Raw genomic sequence first — 22,104 nt, forward strand, 5'->3', positions numbered from 1 at the left:
TCTATCACATTGAATATTTATTATGTGAAATAGAGCAGTCTAGCAAAACCAAGTACAGTCATCTGAAACTAGCATACTGAAGCTGATTTCAATAATCTTTCTTTTGAACAGAGTTCAAGTCTTCCATGCTGGGTGGGAACAGCTGGATGGGAGATACATATATTCAATAAAGGGTCATATAAATATGTAGCAAAAGATAAATTATAAGTTTAATTATATTGGATTTTTAATCCATTTTTTAATCCTGGGACTATAACTTTCCTATAATAATATTCTATGACATTAGCATTCCTGTAAGACAAAAACAGAAACATGACTAAATGAGCAATAAAAATATATCACATAAAATTTTATGTACGATAAAGAAATAATGTTGTAACATTCTTAAGAAACATTCAACTTGGGCTATTCCCAGATCCTTAGGATAAAAATAGTTCTTATATTTTTTTATTATAGTAATTCTCTGTATTTGTCTCATGACACAATTACAGAAAAATTTAATGATATTGACAATTTTCCCTTCAATAGGTTGTTTTCTTTGTGTTTAAAAACTTTTTTTTTCTATGTGGATACCATCAATATTTAGAAGAACAGTCAATAGAAATATATTTCTGTTTAAGTGAGTGCTTACCTAAACCCAAAGCAACTTACATAATTTTTCACATTAATTCTTCACGTCAATTCAGTCTATATATACATTATTATTATTTCTTTTAACTTTACTGAAGTACTGATAGAGCACTCCTCACTGATAATTATTCCAACACTCTAGGAGTAAGGGAAGAAAATACATTTAGAAGCATGGAAACTGAAGAAGAGGCAGGAAAATTAAAACAGTGGATAAAATTTAAAACTGAAGACAGAATTTAGAGATGGCCTGAAATTTAATAGTACTGAATGGAAGGGAATCATTGAAGTAAAGAGAAAGAAGGAATTCGAGAGAGAATAGTAGGAGACGGGTGTTACTAAGGGAGAAATGTGTAAAACAAGGGTAGTTAAATGGAAGGGGGAGGAGTGCTTTACAAGGAGTTATGGGATTAAAGAGTTAGTTGGAAGGGCTGGAGAGATGGCTCATTGGTTAAGAGCACTGACTTCTCCTGAAGAGGATCCAGGATCAATTCCCAGCACCCTATTGTGACTACAAACAGCCCTTAACTCCAGTTCCAGGTGAATCTGACAACTTCTGACCACCGCGACATTACATGACATGGGTGAACTCACATACATGTGCACAATGCACTCATACACATAAAATAAAAAGTAAATATATTTAAAAATATTAAAGAGTTAGAAGGAGCTCAAGAGAGGTAGGACCATAGCAGACAGAAATTATCAAGGGAGAAATGGAGACACTTAAATTGGGAGGGAAGATAAGCCAGGGAGAGAAAAGGAGAGATAGTAGTGCTTAACTAGTATAAGATAACAGAGGGAATGGTATTAGTCCAAAAATATACTGAAAGACTGCACATATGATAGCGTTACATGAGTCCATGAGTATAGCTAAATGCTACATAAGAAACAATGTCAGGCAGGAGAAACCTTCCTTTGAGTTGCTGGCTAATGTAGTCCAAGAGACTCCCCAAATTTCATGGGCTATTGCCAGAGTCCTTGATTATCTCCCAGAACTTAACGGTAAGAGCCTATTGCTGATGTCAGAAAACACTGTGGACACAGTATTTGGAGCAACAGTACTGGAACTGACCTGAAAGCCACATCTCATAGCTTTGGAGAGCACTATGCAAGACGCTAAGGGAAAACATCAACCAATGGTCCAACCCCAGCTTCAAGGCCAAAAAACACATCAATGACCAGCATAGCAAACAGCACTGGTGCAGTATTGGCCCTTTTATCTTGGGGGTAATCAACAGCTACCTAATTGGACTTAAAACCACTCACCAGGAGGAAACTCATCTGTTGTACTGTAAACATAGCCAAAAACCCACAGCGGGAGAGGTCACAGATTTTAGAGAAAACTCCAAGGCTGTGACATCCCTAGACAAATGTAATATGGATCCTTAAATCCATAGGCAAGTATCTTTGTTACCATTCATCAAAGAAGGTTCTTTTTCAAGAGACAGAGATAGTTACAGAGTTCCACAATTGGTCATACCCAGAGATTGTCTCTGACTTTCCCAAGTCCAAGTAACACATCTAGTATTCAACCTCTACACCTAAGGCTCATGGAACATAGAAGAAAGTACGAAGAGAATGCTAATGCATCTTTCAATTATCATCAATGAAGCTCTCTCATACAACAGAGGACCATGAAAGCAAAAGGTTACAAATGGCCAAAACACAAAGTATAAGAATCTGAAGAGTTGGGGTCCTTGAATAGAACTCCTATATTAAAATACATCCACCAAGGGCTCAGGAACCATTGCAGAAGAGGGGGTGGAAAGACTGTAAGAGCCAACAAGGAGGTGTATGACCATACAGAAATAGTCCTACGACTCCTGGGACTCCTGGGACACCTACAGCAATGGTGGCAGCATGCACAAGACCCATGCAAACTTAAGCAGACAAAAACCTAGCACAGAACTGTGGAAATGAACAGCAGATCCCAAGCTCAGTGGAAGAAGTATTGGCTGCTGATTACTGCTGGGCGAGAATGAGCTGATCTTCTTAAAGCAAGAGACTCTAGATGGACCGATTAGATCCCAGTGGATGAACTTGCACTGAGGGAAATCTTGGGACACTAACTTTACATGATAGGCTTTAACTGAAATAATAGAATGTATGAGCTCCAGTGGGGGGACTATGGGAGGGTGCCAAAGGGGAAGCTGGTATAAAGATGATTTTCTGTATAAAATACACAAAATTTCAATAAAAAATTTAAAGAGTGCTGACTGCTCTTGCAGAGGACTAGGGTTCAGTTCCTAGAATCCACATAATGGCTGACAATGACCTACAACTCCAGTTCCAGGGGATCCAATGACTTCTTCTGGTCTCTAGCAGCATTGCATGACTGTGGTGAGGTTACATAATGTAGGCAATACACTCATGCAGAAAAATATAAAGAAGTAGGTTGAAAATGAAGACAATATATCAAGAAATCAAGCTGGTTTGGGGAATGTGACTACTTGATGGTAGAGCAGAAGGACAGGAGGTGATTTTGAAAGCAAAGAGGAGAGAGCAAAATTAATTAAAATTAGTGCCTATCTTGTGCCAAATACTATGTTTAATGTAATAAACACAGCCTTCAAAACAGATTTAATGCTTTTAAGTGGTATATGGAGAACTACCTAATTTTAAAGAAAGACTGTTGTTTTTTTTTATTGCAATATGTTATTTTTATTTTTTTAATTATTTATTTAATAACCGCATGACTAGAAGAAGCATGTCATTACAACATTAACATATTCAATAAAAATTTCCAGAGCAAAGATGCATCACTTTCAAAAGTGCCTGTAAATTTTTAGGTTCGTAGTTGAATTAATACAGTTATACGATATTGAACTTAATTGAAACCCTATAAGACATGAAATTGAATGAGATTTGAACTTTTAAAAAAGATCTCCATTTCATATTAAAATATACTTTTTCATACAGAAAAACATATTTTTAATGCTACTAATGCTTTGATGTTTGCACATGTGTATCTAATCTATGTATCTGATTATTATAGTCAGTTGGTTACATTCGATCCTTGGCACCTGAGCATGGCTATAAAGCCTTCAAGTATATTTCAATGGTAATGTTTTTTACCTCTACTAATTAACATGAAGCAAATATTAACACTATGCTTCTTCCTCAAATATAACTCATTTTTTAAAATTTACTAATTGTTTTGTGTGTATTTCATACAAAACATCCCAAACAGTCTTATTCATCTATATACCCACATCACAAATGGCACCCTTCTATAGCCTCCCCCACCAACCACTAAAGCCCATATACTCTGTCATCCCTATTTCTGTCCATTGTGTTGTTGATGCCCCCAACTGTACCTCACTGTTTGTCCATCCACTGAATCTAGTCAGCCTATCTAGAGTTCCTTGTTTTAGGAAGATCAGCTCTTCCTCATCTAGCAGCAGTAAGTTGACAATATTCCTTTAGATAAATTGGGGTCCGCTGTTCACTTTCCCAGTTCTATGCTGGGTTACTATATGGGAGTCTCTTGGGCTACCCTAGCCAACAACTCAAAGGAAGCTGTCTCCTGTCTGGCATTATTTCTTATTATGTAGTCTTTAGCAATACACATGGACTCTTAAAAAATTGTATTGACCCCTTGAATCTTTGGTTATACTTTCCTTTTGGGTGTTTAAGACCATACAGTTGGCCCAGATAAACCAATTTCTTTTTACTTTTAAGGCCATTTGAGGATCATAGCTGACTTAATTTGGAAGCCTAGAGGAATTCTTTCCTCTATGTTGACCCTCTTCTTTTTAGACTGGACATGGATTCAAGTCCACTTGATGGCGTCTCCATTGCTTCCTCGATCAAGAGGAAAGGTGACTCACTGCACTTTCAGGACATTTTGAGAGATGCTCATAGTCCCCTGGAACTTAGTCAACTAGGAGGGCAAGAAGCAAATACTGTCCTTTCTGTCCCTCTGACCAAATTAGTATAGGCCTCAAAATATGGCTTTTAAACACCAAGAAGTTTAGTTCCACCAGTCTGATACTTTTAATTACCATGTGCCATGTAGATAAAGCTTGGGCAAAGCCAAACATTCTCAGATAAATCTTGCCTAGATATATATTATGTTCCTTGAGCTAGATGTGTGTATAGTTTTTCAGTAGGTTGTTCAATTAATATGGTTCCTGATGAATTTTTTTAAACTAGCTAGAAATTATTAATCTCTTGCATTGTCTAACCTTCCATCATAGTTTCTCCATTTAAAGTACCCCCATTTCTCCCATTTGTCCCTTAATAGTACTCTTCTCCTATGGTGCCACCTCTCTTGAGCTCCTTCTTTCCCTTTATACCCTAGGTTCCTTGTATAACCTCCCCTACCCCCCCTCCCCTTAAAATAGCCACATTTTATCCATATCTCCCATATTAACACCTGTTTCTTACTGTTCTTCTCTTTCAGATTCTTTCTTCTTCTTTACCTCCCTGGTTCCTTTTCACATTCCTGGATCCTGTAGTTATGTTTGGGTACATACTCACTTATCAGGACTTGGTGCTAGGATCCACATATGAGGGATATGTTACTTTTTGTTATTTGTTTATTTGTTTTTTTTCTGTGTCTGTGTTACTTCACTTAGTATAACCATTTCTACTTCCATCCATTTACCTGCAAATTTCATGATTTCATCTCTCTTTACTGCTGAGTAAAACTCCATCGTATAAATAAACCACATTTTCACTATCCTGTTGTCAATTTGAGGGACAGTTAGATGCTTCCATTTCTTAGACCTTGTGAAAAGAGCAGCCACAAACATGGATGTAAAAATGTCTCTGCAATAGGATGATGTGCTGGATAGCTTTAGTGTCAACTTGACACACCTGGGTTGAGGGAGCCTCAATCGAGGAATTTCCTCTATTGGACTGGCCTGTGGCCATGTCTGAAGGGCATCCTCTTGATGAGTAGTGTGGGAGGACCTAGCCCACTGTGGGTGGTGCCACCCCTGGGCAGGTGGGCCTGTGTTGCATAAGAAAGCAGGCTGAGGAGCAGCCAAAGGAGCAAGCCAGTAAGCAGCATTCTTCCATGGCCTGTGCTCCATCTCCTGCCTCTAGGTTCCTGCCCTGAGTTCCTACCTTGGGCTCCCTGATGAACTACGACCTGGGAGACGTAAGACAAATAAACCGTTTCCTCCCTAAGTTGGTATTGGTCAGAGTATTTTGTCACAGCAATGAAGAAACAGACTAGTACAGATGAGTTCTTTGGGTATATGAGAAGGAGTCGTATGGCCACATCAAATGGTAGGTTCATTTGTAGTTTTTTAAGAGTTTGCCACACTGCTTTCCATAGGGGTTGTACAAGTTTCCAGTCCCACAAGCAATTGATGAGCATAACCCTTTCCCCATATCCTCTCCATCATTTGGTATCATCTGTTCTCTTGATTTTAGCCACTCTGACTGGGGTAAGACTAAATCTTAAACTGGTTTTAATTTGCATTTCACTAATTACTAGTGATGTTGAACACCTTTTAAGATGCTCCCTAGCCATCTTTATTTCTTCTTTTGAGAACTCTCTGTTCAGATACATAGCCCATCTTTTAATTTGGTTATTTCTTTTCTTTGTTCTTTGTTTTTTAAGTTCGTTATATATTCTGGAAATTAAACTTCTGTCAGATGTGTTGCTGGTGAAGATTTTTCCCATTCCGTGGGTTTTCTCTTCACTCCCTTGGTTGCTTGTTTTGATATACGGAAGTTTTTAGTGTAATGAGCTCCCATTTGTTGAATCTTTACCTTGTTTCCTGAGCAACTGATGTCAGGTTTAGAAAATCATTTCCTACATCTATATCTTGTAGGTTATTGCCAATGTTCTCTAACAGTTTCAGAGTTTCAGGCTTCACATTGAGGTTTTTGGTCGATCTGGATTTGACTTTTGTGCAAGGTGAAAGATAGGGGTTTAGTTTCATTCTCCTACAGGTGGGGATCCAGTTTGCCAAGATCATTCACTGAACATGCTGTCTTTCCTCCAGTGAATATTCTTGACCCCTTTGTCAAATATCAGGTGACTAAAATTGCAGGTACTCATATTTGCATCTTCAAATTATTCCATTGATCTATGGGTTTCTTTATGTGGCAGCACCATCTTGTTTTTATGACTATATCTCTGTAATACAGTTTAAAATTTGGTATAGTAATTCTCCCAGCATTGCTCTTAGTGCTCAGTGTTGCTTTGCCTATCTGAGGCCTTTTGTGCATCCATATGAATCTTAGCCTGTTTTTTTGTTTTTTGTTCTTTTTTCCCAACTCTGTGAAGAATGTCATGGGGATTTGATTGGAATTGCATTGAATCTATAGATGGCTTTTGATAGGATGGTCATTTTCACAACATTAATTAATTCTTCCAAACTATGAGCATGAGAGGTCCTTCCATCTTTTCACGTCTTCCTCAATTTCTTTCTTTAAAGATTTAAAATTTTCATTGTAGAAATTTTTAATGTCTTTGGTCAACTTTATTCTGAAATATTTTATTTTATTTTATTTTTTTGCCGTGATTGTGAAAGGGAGTGTTTCCACGTACTCATTCTCTGATTGCTTATAATTGGTATATAGAAAGGCTACAGACTTTTGTCAATTAATTTTGTAACTTGCCACTTTACTGAACGTGTTAATAATTTTTAGGAGTGTTCTGGTGGAATTTTTGGCATCTCATATATAATATCATCTGCAAAAAGGGATAATTTGATCTTTTCCAATTATTCCTCTTTAATTTCCTTTTCTTGTCTTATTGCTCTTGCAAGAGTTTCAGGCAGTATGTTAAAGAGAAGTGGAGATAGTCAACAGCATTTTCTGGTTCCTGATTTTAATGGGAATGCTTCCAGTTTTTCTCCATTTAGACTGATGTTGGCTGTGGGTTTGTGGTATATGGCTGTAATTATGTTGAGGTTTGTTCTCTCCAGTCCTATTTTCTCTGGGACATTGAACATAAACACATGTTAAATTTTGTCAAATGCCTTCTCTGCATCTATTAAGATGACCATGTGGTTCTTGTCTTTGAGCCCATTTATATAATTTATGATGTTTATTGACTTACGTATTCTGAACCATCTCTGCATCTCTGGAATAAAGCTGAATTAATCATGGCAGATTTTCTTTTTGATGTGTGTCTCTATGTGGTTTGATGTGGTTTGCAAGTATTTTGCTGAGAATTTTTGCATTCATGTTCATTAAGGTTATGGGTCTATGGTTTTCTTTTTTTTGGTTGTATCTTTACCTTGCTTTGGTATTAGCGTGACCCTGGCTTCACAGAATGAATTTGGAAGTTCTCTCTCCATGTCTATCTTTTTGGATAAATTAAGTAGTAGTGGATGTAAATCTTCTTTAAATGTCTGATAGAATTTTGCTGTAAATCCATCTGGTCCTGGGTTTTTTAGTCGGGAGGTTTTGCATTATTCTTTCAATTTCCTTATGTGCTATGGTCTGTTTAAGCTGTTAATTTCTTCTTTGTTTAGTTTTGGTGGTTCCTGTGGTTTTAGATACCTGTCCATTTCTTTTAGTTTTTCAAATCTCGTAGCATATAAGTTTTTTATGTGTTCCCTTTTTGGTGTTTGTGGTGGTGTTTCCCCTTTCATCTCTGACTTTGTTTAATTTGGAGGTAGTCTTTCTTTTGGTTAACTGTGCTACTGGTGTGTCAATCTTGTTTATCTTTTCAAAGAACCAGCTCTTGGATTCGTTGATTCTTTATATTCTTTTCTTTCACTCTATTTCATAAATTTCTGCTTTGATTTTTGTTATTTCTTCTTGTCTTTTGGGTTTGGTTTTCATTTGTTATTTCTTTTCAGTTGTCTTCATTTTCAATGTTATGTCATTTATTTGTGTTCTATCTGATTTTTTAATTGTAGCCACTTAGAGTTATATACTTATCTGTAAGGTCTGCTTTCAAAGTGTCCCAGAGGTTTTGTTGTGTTTAATTATCCTTTTCATTTAGTTGAAGGAATACTTTTCTTTCTTTCTTAATTTCTCCTTTGACCCATTTATCATTCAGGAGTGTGTTGTTTAATCTCCATGTGTTCATGTAGTTACTAAGGTTTCTTCCAGTTTTGATTTTAAGTTTTTTTGCACCATGGTCTGATGGACTGCATGAAATTATGTTTATCTTTTTGTACTTGCTGAGGTTTTCCTTGTTCCCTAGTATATGGTCGAATTTGGAGAAAAGTTCACGGGGCCCTGAAATGAAAATATATTCTTCCATGCTTAGGTGAAATAGTCGATAGATGTCTCTTAGGTCCATTTGATATGTGGTATTGTTTAATTCAGATGTCTCTGTTAATTCTCTTTCCTGTTGATCTATCTAATGGAGACAATGGGTTATTGAAATCCCCTACAATTAATGAGTTGGGATTAATCTGTATCTTAAAGTCCTGCAGTACTGTTTTTATGAAGTTGGGTTCACCATAGTTTGGTGAATATATGTTCTTGATTGTAATATCTCCTTGGTCTATTGTTCTTTGATCAGAAAGAAGTGGCCCGCTTTATCTCTTCTCATTTTATTTTTCAGTTTATTTCTCAGTTTATTTTAAAGTCTATTTCATCAGCTATTAGAATTGCAATGCCTGTTATTTTCTTAATACCATTTGCTTGGTATTATTTTTTCCATCCTTTCACCTTAAGGTAGTGCCTTTCCTTGAAAGTGAGATGAGTTTCTTGAAGATAACAAAAATATGGGTCTTGTTTCTTTTTTTTAATATTTTTAAAATTTTTATTTTATGTACATGCATGTATTGCCTGCATGTAGGTAAGTGTACCTGTTGTCGTGCAATATCCACAGAGGACAGAAGAGGCTGTCTGATCCCCTGGATCTGCAGTTACAGACAGTTGTTAGCTGCCATGTAGGTGCTGGGATTCAAACCCAGATCATCTGCAAGAATAACCAGTGTTCTTAACCACTGAGCCGTCTCTCCAGCCCTGGATTTTGTTTCTTATTCCATTCAGCTAGTCTGTTTCTTTTGAGTGGGGAGTTTAGTCCACCAATATTTAAAGTTATTATTGAAGCATAGGTACTGAATCCTGTTATTTTTATTTCTGTCACATTCTTGGTAAAGCTGTGCATTTCCACAGTTATACCTTCATTGAGTTTCTTTCCTTAATCACTTGGGTAAAGTCTTTCCTTTCTTCAGCTCATTGTAGTGCTTCAAGAACTCTCTGAAGGGCTGGTTTTGTGGACACAAATTCTTTCAGCCTATTTATGTCATGGAAAACTTTTCTTTCCCCTTCGACTTAATAGACACTTTGGCTGGGTAAAGTAATCTGGGTTGGCATCTGTGGTCATTTAAAACTAGGAATACTTTGGTCCAGGCTCTTCTGGCTTTCATAGTTTGCACTGAAAAGTCAGCTGTAATCCCATGGGTTTTCCTTTATATGTGACTTCTTGTTTTTCTTTTGCAGGTTTCAGTATTCTCTCTTTGTTCTGTACATTTATTGCCTTTACTATAAAGTGCCATGGAGATTTTCTTTTCTGGTACTGTCTATTTGGTGTTCTATATGCTTCTTATATTTGTATAGGCACGACTTTCTTTAATTTTGGGAATTTTTTTCTGCAATCCTGTTGAAGATCTCAATTATCTTGAGATTCTTCTCCTTCCTATATGCCTATGATTCGTAAGTTTGGTCTTTTCATGGTGTCAACAATTCCTGCATATTCCATTCTTGTTTTTTCTTAAATTTTTCATAATCTTTGCTTGAGTGGTCTAATTCGTCAGCTTTATCTTTCAGTCTTGATATTTTGTTTTCCATTTCATTCATCCTATTGGTGAGGCTTTCTCCTTTCCTTTCTAATTTGCTTACTAACTGTTTCACTTTCTTCTTCAGTTCAGCCTGAGTATTCTTCAATATTCCTCTTTTCAGAATTCATTCTGAAGTTTATACCTATTTTCTTTCAGTTCTTTGATTTCTTTGTGTGTTCTTTAAGTTCACCGAATTGTTTTATCATAGTTATAATTGTTCTTTTGAGTTCCATGTCCTGTGTTATCGCTAGGTGGTTCTCATTGTACTCCTCTAGGGGCCTTTTGTTACTTAATGGCTATACTTTATTTTGGTTTTCCATGTTATTATTTTTTCTCTGTGACTTTGACATGTGGATTTCTTTTTTAGTTTCTGATTCTTATGTGAGAATCAAGCCTTCCTTTGTTGAGTGTAGGTCTGGTTCTTTTTGTAAACTTTATGTGCCTTTGTAGTTTACTTCTTGAGCATGAAAACCTGATTGGTCTAGGCTTCAAATTCTCTTTTTTGATTTTATATTGGAGTGGCCAAATTGCTTTCTTCATCAAGAGTTCCCACAGAGGCCCAAGTCAGATGCGGATCAAATGCTCTCAGGCTTTCTCCTAAACTCTGAATCCCTCCAGAAATTATGCTGACCTCAGGAGTGTGGGTGCTGGACCGGCCTGGGAACAGGGCCCAGGAAAGATGCTGGTCCTAGGAATCTGGTGGCTGAGGACCCAGGGAAGGAAAGTTAGGTTTTTGTGGGAGCCGTTTCAGATAGCTCTTGGGGACCTCAGGGAGAAACTGGGTTGATCTGGATGCAAAGAATCAGGAAGCAGTGGGGACACTGGGCCAGAGGTTAGCCCAGGGGTCTGGGGTGCCAAGACAAGAAATGGGCCAGTACCCAGACCAAGAGGAGAGATGGAGTGGGGGGAGCTTGGAGGGTGAATGAGGCTGGGGGACCCAAGGTGAGGTGGGTGAAATGGGACTTACCCAGGAAAGACACTGGCACCAGCACAAAAACTTTTTAAACTGATAAAATTGCTTAAATCGACAGAGATTTGGGGTTATTAAGCTGCCATTATTAAGTAATCTTAAATACCTTAATTTTAAGGCTTCAACATTTTCTTTAATGTGTTAATCTGGGAAAAACAATATTCATAATTTAATGTGAACAGAGGTTTAGATTGAGATTCAGGAACTTTGGAAATCAATCAATATTCAGGACATTGAAAAAACACTGTGGGCTATAGAGATGACTCAACTGTTAAGAGCACTGGTGTTGGATAGGTGTATCCTCCATGAACAATTAGCAGCTGAAGGCCTGAAGCCTGGAAGACCCATAAGCAGAGGGAGAGACAGTCACTCCTCCCATCCAATCAATCAGCTTTAATTGCATGGGGAGAATGGTCTAAAGACAGAGGTAAAGTAAGCCAGAAGTTCTGGGAGTTCCCTTTTTGATGGGGTGCTGGTGAAGCAGATCTCAAGAAGCAAAACCAAGATATAGGGGAAAGAACCCACAGGCTTCCATGCCTTTGTAAGTTACCCCCATCCCCCATAGCATAATCTTTGTTGGTAAGCCCCCCAAAATATTTATCCCCAAACTGTAGCTGAGAATGCCTTGTGTAAGATTTGTTGGTGAGACATCAGGACAGTGTGTGCCTGGGAGCTGAGAGAGCATGTGACTGGGTCTCCAAGGGGAGAATTTTACATTACAACTGACTCCTCTGGCAGAAGATTTTCAGCACCCATATGGCAGCTAACAACTGTCCATGACTCCAGTTTACCAAGGGATCTGAATCCCTCTTCTGCTCTCTATGGCACTGTAGGACACTGCTGCACTTACATACATGCAGGCTATACATTCATACACATAAAATAAAAATAATAAATAAAATATTAAAAAAAGAAAAAGAACTCACACTCTTGTTAAAGAATATCTGAGAATTGGGGAAATAACCAGCGGATCCCAACCTTAGCAGATGTACTGACAGCTGATTACTATGGGGTGAGGGATAATTGATCTTCAAGGGAGAGACCCTAGATTGCCTGATTAGTCTTCACTGGATGAACTTTCAGCGAAGGACATCTGTGCATACTAACATGATTCCACAGGACTTAACATATATGCTAGAATGCATAAAATCTGGTGGTAACTCTTTAGGATGTGGATCTGGGGGCTGTATAAAGATGATTAATATGCTTTACATGAAATGCACAAAAATTCAATAAAAATATACATTTAAAAATAATAGAATATAAGAGAAACTAGTCAGTCCTCATAACATATGTTCCATATCTCTGCACTGGGGATATAGAGGAAGGAGTATGAGAAGTTCAAGGTCATCCTGGCTGGCTGCATAGCATGACTATAGGTTAAGAAACAAATTCAGTATTCATTAGCATTTGTTCAACTTAATTTCTCTACAAAGACATTTGCTTACTTGTCATCTTTTCCTATAGATAAATGTTTGCTCTGTTACATATATAAAATATATATATATATATTTATACATAGTACTTTTATAACAGGGAGTTTGACAAAGACCTCATTTCGACTTTCATAGGTCAGAGAATTGGCATCATAAATGTTCACTCAATTCTTGTCTCATTGTTCCTTTTCCTCACCCTCTTTAGGTAAATTGCACATTTAGGAGTAAACAGAGGAGAAAATATGATTCTGATATGGAAGCTGCTCCTAATGACATGATTTGCTCACAGTCTCATTATAGTGTGAATAATAATGAAAGCTAATTTCAACTTGCTGCAGAGGCAATTTCTTTGAATAGCCACAGGAATATATTGAGAAAGTCAATGGTTTCAGGTCTGAGGTAAGGATCTTGTGCTGGAGAGCATTAGTGTCAACTTGACACACCTGGGTTGAGGGAGCCTTAGTTGGAGCATTGCCTTCGTTGGGCTGGCCGATGGCCATGTCCCTGGGGCTCCTTTTGATTGTTGAGTGATCTAGGAGGGCCCAGCCCACTGTGGGTGGTGCCACCCTTGGGCAGGTGGGCCTATGTTGCATAAGAAAGTAGGCTGAGCAGGAGCCAGGGGAGCAAGCGAATAAGCAGTGTTTCTCCATGGCCTGTGCTCCAGCTCTGGCCTCCAGGTTCCGGCCCTGAGATCCTACCTCGGGCTCCCTGATGAACTGTAACCTGGGATATATAAGCCAAATAAACCTTTTCCTCCCAAAGTTGTTATTGGTCAGAGTGTTTTGTCACAGCAATTAGGAAACAGACTAACACAGAAATTGGTACCAGAGAGTGGGATATTGCTGACAGACCTGACCTTGGTGTTTTGGGGAGGACTGTGGAAGCTTTCAGAACCTTGTGCTAGAAAAGCCATTGAGTGCTTAGAGTTTGTTGCTGTGGAGCTTGGAACAGTTACGTTGAAAGAGTTGTGGGCAATGGAGGCCTGGATTGTGAAGCTTCAAAGGGAAGCAGAGACTATCAGGGCTGTTTATGTGAAATTTTGAATTGAGAATCTGTGGGTTCTGGTCAGCTGGGGCTGAAGAATCAGTTGTGATTAAGAAGAGACTAAAACCTGAAGTAAAACCTTTACTGAGACAATTGATGCTGGTTAGCTGGGGCTGAAAAATCAGCTATAACGAGACCAGCATCACTGTCAGGGTCAGCACACAGAGGGGACCCAAGCCTCTATCTCAAGCTGGAAGCAGGACTTGGTAAAGTGTAAAGAGTCTCCTGCATGGTTCTGGTGTTGAAAGTGTGAAGGGGTCACAGAGAGCAGCTGAGGCTTGGCACTCTGAGAGGCCAGGAAAGGCCATAGGTGAAAGTATAGCTTCAGTTGCAGTGAAGACCCCACAATTGAAGTGGTCATGGAAAGAATATGAGGCTTTGCACCCTAAGATGCAAGAAGAGGCCATTGGTGAAGGTGTAGCCTCAGTTTCAGTGGATACCCCAATTTTCTGGAGATCCCAGAACAATGGGACGAACACCAAGGACAGCAATAGGTATGGAATAGAGCTTGCCTGGGTCGATGAGATGAACCTTGTGTGCTTTGGACAGCAGAGTCAGAGAAGTGGAGCTTCCAGAACCCTTTGGAGCCCAGAAGATCACAAGTGAATTCCAGATGTCCAGCCTCAAGCTACTTTGCCGGACATTGGTTTTGCTTAGGTGTGCCCAGTTCTTCCCTTTGAAATAAGACAGTACTTGTTTTGGATTTTAGAGAAGCCCACCCACAGTTAAGAGACTTTTAAAAAGACTATGGACTTTTAAGTGTTTGTATTTTTTTTTTAAGGACTTTGGGTTTTTAAGGTTGTGCTGTCTTATGTTGTGATATTAATGTTAACATCCTATCTTGGGGAAAAGAATTGTAAAGGTTATGGCTTAATAGTGATGTGTTTGTGTGTCAAGTTGACAAGGAGTCAATTGTGCTGGACAGCTTCAGGGTCAACTTGACACACCTGGCTTGAGGGAGCCTCAGTTGGAGAATTGCTTTCATTGGACTGGCCTGTGGCCATGTCCCTGGGGCTCCTTTTGATTGTTGAGTGATGTAGGAGGGCCCAGCCCACTGTGGGTGGTGCCACCCCTGGGCAGATGGGTCTATGTTGCATAAGAAAACAGGCTGAGCAGGGGCTAGGGGAGCAAGTGAATAAGCAGTGTTTCTCCATATCCTGTTCTCTAGCTCCTGCCTCCAGGTTCCTGCCCTGAGATCCTACCTTGGGCTCCCTGATGAATTGTAACCTGGGATATGTAAGCTGAATAAAACTTTTCCTCCCAAAATTGGTATTGGTCAGAGTGTTTTCTCATAGCAATTAAGAAACAGACTAAGACAGATCTCTTGGCCAACTGGGGAATATGTCAGCTCACTGAGCAACCATAAGAGGAAACAATCTTTGTAAAGTTGCTACAGGACCACAAAGTTGTTTATTTTAATACATGAGGAATAATTCACTATTTCTATGTAATTCCTATATAGAGACATCTGAAGTACAATTATACATATATCCACTCAGCAAGCAAATATATATGTATGTATATATATATATATATTTCTGTCCTTTAAATGCACATATCTATTATTATATTACCATTAAAATGTAACAATTTAAAATTGAATGTATACATTTGGTTTAGGTGACTTTTTTATTTTTGATACATTAAAAGACAAATTGTTGTTTTATTCATGGCAGCAGGGAAAGAAACTGGAAGTTGTTTCTTTTTCATTTTCTTGTGTGCTCTATCCTTAGTCTGAGGAAGCAACATATTGATGACCTTCCTTAAATTTATAATTCTCTTAAATTAGAAGGGCTAGCTATGGGAACAAAATAACAGTAAAAGATACTTTCACCTCTGGTAGATCCCAGAAAGAATAAAGAAAAATAAAGATACATTAGAAGTACAGAGCCTTAAACAATAACTACCAAAATGATGGGAATAATGACACATTATTTAAAGATGGGATTAAAGACAACATTGATGATATTTTATTTATTTTCCACTGTATTTCACCACTCCATGCTCAATTCTATTTGAGCCATAAGTATGATTTTAATGATTTTCTTATTGCCTTTCAGTGTCATGCCACATCATTCCCTTTTCATCAAGTTTTAATAAATATTCAGTAACTTTCTAGCATTTTAGAAAGATTATGGATGGTACTTACATTATAAGAAGATAGATACTCATAATTCTGTTTATTTCTAAAAGAGAGATAATAAAATTGATTATCATGTAAATGATTATTGGACATTATGTTGATAATAAATGAAGTGCTTAAGAGAAAATAATAGATTTGCAATTCAACTTTTACAAACTGGGATGGAGAGATGCTCAGCAGTTTTACTCACTAACTGCTCTTGTAGAGAACCTGGATTCGAATATCAGCATCCACACAGCAGCTAACAACTGTCCGTAGATCCAGTTGTGGGTGATCTGATGCCTCTTCTGTCTTTTGTGGGCAACAACCCTGGTGTACTTATATACACATAAGCATAACACACACACACACACACACACACACACACACACAATTAAAATAATGTAAAAATAAATAATAGAATTTGTGCCTAACTACTCTTGCCTTACTTCTCTTGTCCCTCCTCAACCCACTGATATCCAACCTCCTCATAAAAATGATTATTTCATGTCTTTTAAATTTTTTTCAGGACAGAATCAACGAGGCAACTCGACAGTCAATGAACCAGATGCTTTTAATTAAATTTCTTCAGGTCCCCCTACCACCACCTGCCTGCCTGATCCCACATTCTGGAAGGATATTCCAGCCTTTTGAGACTACCCCTCTTTGCTGAGGTCCCTGACCAACAGAAAGTACTAAAAGAAAGACCACCATCACCCATTATCAACAGAAGGCTGGAATGTTAGGCTCATGGTTGGCCCTTAAAATGGCGGTGCAGCTTGCAGCACTCTAAAACATAGGGTTCAAACTTAGCCCTGGACAACTCCCTGTGTTTGTTGGGAGAACAACTAATCCTGAGCTAAACTGCCCAGCCTATGTCATGGAAGTTACCCAACCATCTAATTACCTGTAAAAAGATATCTAACTACCTCTCCTTGCTGCTGTTTCTCTGCATCCCAAGAGGTAGTCCAGAAGTCTCTTTGCACCCCAATAAACTGCTGTCCCTACCAAAAATATATATATTAAAAATATAAATAAGCAATAAATGAATAAATAAAAAATGATAGTAAAATTTAAGATTTTCTTTTAGGAATCCAAGAAAAATATCTCTCAGAGGGAAGAGCAATTATAATCCTCTTGAATAAAACTTATTAAAATCAGGCCAGCTTGATATTAGCAAAAAATAATCTATTAACATGCAAGAAGTATTATTTATTTATTTTGCATAGTAATTCTTGTATCCTATGCTGGGCTCCAGCTGGCTATGTAGACAAAAATCACCTTGAACTTCAGATCCTTTAGGTCCCTCCTACAAAAAATGCTAGCCGAAAGCCTATATTATTATGTGTGATATCAGAAAGTGATAACAGATAAGTGTCAGTGTTGTGGGACACTAGCACTAACATCTATATCATATTGTTCTATTATAATCCCATGGGCACCAACATGAGACAACATCACCCTAAGATTATAATACATGACAATAAAACAAGGTCACTCTATAATCCATATATGTGAATCATACTTGTGCCTCAGTTGACAAGAATGCCAACTACTTGCCATGCAGTGCTGGTCTTGCTCTAGTCAGCCCTTCTTATGGAAAAATATTGAGACTCAGTAGTAGAACTTCAATTTCTTTTTCAATGCTCCCAGTTCAAATTGTACCCTAAATTTCTTTCTGTCTTTTCAGAAACAAATCTGGAAAAGACCAAATATAATGATTATATTAATGTCTCCTTAGGAGACTCCCTATTGTTTCTTATAGTGTTTTTCCTCCATTTATACAATTAGTAATTCATTTATAATTAGCTCCTGGTAGTCTTAGTCAGAACAGTATGAACTGAAATATTCCCTTAAAATCAATGATAAAATTGACTTCAATTTATAAACAGCTATGAGGAATGTTAATAGAACTAAGATGTTTTCTTATCAGTTGCTTTCACTACATATTTCCTTAGTGATGGGTTGAATAAGAATGTCCCCCAGAGGCTCCATGGGTTTGGACATTTTTGTCCCCAGTTGGTGGCACTGTTTTTGGAGGTCTTGGAAGATGTGGCTATGCTAGAAGAACCATATCACTGGAGCCATGTTTAGAGAGTTCTTAAGCCTTGTGGGATCTCCAGTCACTCTCTTGCTTCCTGTGCCTGCTGGAAGATGTAGAGCTTAGCATCCACTTCTCCTCCAGCCATCTCTGCTGCCATGACTCTCCACCATGATCGACTCTTGTTCCTTTGGAACTGTAAGCTCAAATTCTCCCTTCTATGAGTTGCCTTGGTCAGTGTTTCTATCACAGCAAGAGGAAAGTAACTAATACAGTTTTATATATACATATTCACTCACACCATGCATATATATGTATGCATTTATATAATCAAAATCACTTTTTTTAAAGATTTTTTTTAATTTATTGAAGCATTCTCTCCTATGGATCTTCTAGATGCCAATATTTTGAAAATGTTTCATCTCAGTTTTGAAGAACGCTGAAAAACATTTATTAAATCAGAATTTTAAAATGTAAATTCACATATTATACTTCTATAATCAATGTTATTAATTTTCCTGGTTTTAATTATTCTATATATGGAGCCCTAAATTTTTTGTAGTTTTTTTGTGGTGCTGGGAATCATACATGAATTTCCTGCCACTGAGCCATATCACCAACCAGAAAGTTGTGAGTACAAATTAAATTTCTTCTTCATATTTAATACACAGAATAATATTAAACTTTACAAGTAGCTAGAAAACTCTCTGGCTTAGTGATACATTATCTACTGCTGACTTTCTAATTGAATGTTTCAGTGGATGATCCCTTCTATTTAGGGGGATTTAATTTCATCCCTCCAATGATTAGTTAGCATGGATGTTAACATAAATCTCCAAGGAAGCAAAATTTCTCTAAATCAGATTGTTTAGATAAATATTCTTTGTGGTAAAATAGCATCCTCACTATACTTTGGAAATTGTAGAAAGCAAACGGATTTAGAAATCAATAAAGGCTTATGCATTCCTTAATGAGACTTTTTAACAGCTATTAAATGTACTTTTATCTTTTGTATTAATAGCTCTAAAACTTTGAAACATGATATATTACTACTTTTAAATGGGAAAACTGCTATGGTAGTTTCTTAGCTAGAGAAAGTGTGATAATCTAAATTATTTTACAGAAATACTATTTGTAAAAATTTCCATTTATGTCTCTTTAAGTAATAATCATGTAAATGCAATTGCTGTGCATTCAATTTCGCTACAAAAACTTAAGTTAAAATGTAATTGCTATTATAGAGGTGAAACTTGCAAGAGTTGATTAGGTCATTAGGGTTCTTCCCTTATAAATGAATTAATACTCTATCACTGGCATAAATTACACATTATCAAAGAGAGTTCCTGTTTTAAATATACAGAGAGAGAGAGAGAGAGAGAGAGAGAGAGAGAGAGAGAGAGAGAGAGAGTTCTCTGTGTCTTTTTATTTTTTTTCCATGTCTACCACTCATTTTCTGGTACAGTAAGTCTCTAACCAGGTACAGTCTCTCACTTTTGGACTTAAAACTTTCAGGAGCTTAGGCTTATAATTTTTAATTTTTCATGTGATATGATGTTAAAAGCAGCAGAAAAAAAGAAATGGAAATAGAGTTGTTTTTATGACTAGGAAAATTATTATCATGTATTGATTATTTTGTCACTCAGTTCCTGAGTGTGTATTTTTTAACAAAGATTAATCTGAATATTTAAAATAAATGAGGTAAGAAAAAATATATACAAATGTAGTCATTATCCTCATGAGTCTTACAGTCTGTTGGACCAATTTAGCTTTTAGTTGTGGTACTAGAATAAAATAAAATTTACTATGAAAATTACTTGCAAGTCTGTAATCAGACAAATGGTTGTCAGACAGATGCCTGTTGAATGTAGCAAGAGAGGATGATGAAGTAACATCCATCACATGCTGGAATGTTAGAGGTGATGATCTAAAGTAGTGAATGGAGCACTGGAGAGAGAGTTGAGAAAGAACAGAGAGGAAATCATGCTTCAGATTGGGAAAATGTTTCCTCAGAAGGAACATGTAAAGCCACTACACCACATTACAAGTATATGTGATACAAACTACAGGAGGACATGCCCTAGACTGCGAACTATTAGGGACTGATGCTCGATGAGTGAGAGTAAGCTTTCCATATGATTTCTAGATGGGCTAAGTAGACGCCGGTGGATGAATTTACACTAAAGGACATCTGGATATGAATGCTTGACAGGATGGTGGGTAATGTGTATGGCAGAATGCATGCAGTTTTGGGGGGGAGATGGGGGTGGTATAGGTGTAGGAGAGGTGTCTAAATTTGACTAAGAACTGTTGCATGAGGTTAAAAAAGCTCAATGAAAATTTTAAAAAAGATTGCAATGGGTATTAATGTAGTTGGAGAATAAACAAAATGTCTCGCATGATACAGTATAGTAAAGAAATGAAGAAAGAAACATTGATAACAATTTGTGTTTTCAAGATATGTAGAACAGCTGGGCTTAATGATGCATACATGTAATAACAGCACTGGGAGATTAAGACAGGGGAATTATGAGTCCAGGTTCAACTTGAAATACATAATCAATCAAGGACAACCTTATTTACATGGAAAGTTCCTGTCTCAAAAAAAACTATTTAATCTCAGAAAGGTAACCAAATTAATAATTTCCCACACTTCATCAAAGACTGCCTCTTAATAGGAATTCTTCATATTTTATTATATGATCTTTGATAGGGTAGAGCAGGTATTTATTTTCATAATTGAACTTGCAGTGATAAGTTTTCTGGTGGTCAGGAAAAGAAATGAAATGTTGGAGAGAAAATGTTCTCTTAAAAAGACTGTTCCCAGTTATCTGTATTATAACATACTGACTATTCTATATAAATGTCTAATATTATCTAATTGTGTTAATAAATAAAAACTGTGATGCTTCTTTTTTTTCTGAATATGTCTGTATTTATTTTTAAATTAAATTTATATTTTAAAACTCCACACAGAGATAACCTCAGTGTCAAATGGCTTCACTGGTGCATTTTATCAAACATTTAAACAAAAGACCAATTCTTCTTAAACCCTTGTAGGAAAACAAAGAGGAGCAATGTTTCTTGACTTTTCCTATAAGACCCAACAAAAACAGCAAGGAAAACACACTACAGACAATCATCCTTCAAGGACATAAACACAGAGCTTCCAAATAAAATTCTAGCAAGTTCAATAAATCATGGCCAAAGAATGCACATTCAGTTTAATATTAAAAAATTAATTCTTTATAAATTACCACATCAAAAAAAGTAAAAAAAAAAAGAATTTATATGCTCATCTTAATAGAATCAGAAAAAGCACTTAACATAACTAAAGATACATTTATAATAAAACCTCTTTCAAAGTAGGAACAGTGGGGAACCTCCCAAACTTTTAAAGGACACTTATGAAAAGATACATTTAATTATTTTTCTTTAAAAATTTTGAGTTTTTATAAGTTCATACAACAGTTCTTAATCAAATTTATACACCTTCCCCCAAACACATCCCCTTATACCCCTTCAAGAATTCATGTATTCCTCCATAAATGTTATGTTCAATCCAGTCAAGCATTTGTACCGAGGTGTCCTTCAGTGTAAATTCATCCACTTGTATCTAATTAGCCTAATGGGGATCATATGTCAGGCATGCTCTCCCTCACACAGTAGCAATCAGTCTCTAATTGTTCTCAGTCTAAGATCATCCCACCACCCATTTCTCTCCTCCTCTCTGGGCCCTTGTTTAATTGAATTGCCATGGGTCCTGTGCTCCATGTCACCATTGACATAAGGCCAATATTTCAGTGGTCTGAAAGCCTCTGCTTCCCTGTGTTCATGAACCAGCCCTGGGTCTTACATTTTTTCTGCACGCTCTTCCACAATAGTCCCTGAGCCATGGATGAGTGGGGTGTAATATAGGAGTCTTATCCAGGATACACACTCTGCAGTCTATTATTCTTTAATTTCTATTTTTTATTTTATTTTTTACATTTCCCCCATCAACTCCTCAAAGAGTGTGGAAAGGAGGTGTGACTATAGCTTGCAGGCATAGTTGTTGGAGAACACTTCTAGGTAACACTCCACTCTCTCCTCTGGCTCTTATATTCTTTCTGCCAACCTCATGTGGGATGATCTTCCTCCCATTGTGGCAA

This window comes from Nannospalax galili, unplaced genomic scaffold, assembly GCF_000622305.1.
Source record: "Nannospalax galili isolate Female #2095 unplaced genomic scaffold, S.galili_v1.0 scaffold303, whole genome shotgun sequence".
Lineage (NCBI taxonomy): Eukaryota > Metazoa > Chordata > Mammalia > Rodentia > Spalacidae > Nannospalax > Nannospalax galili.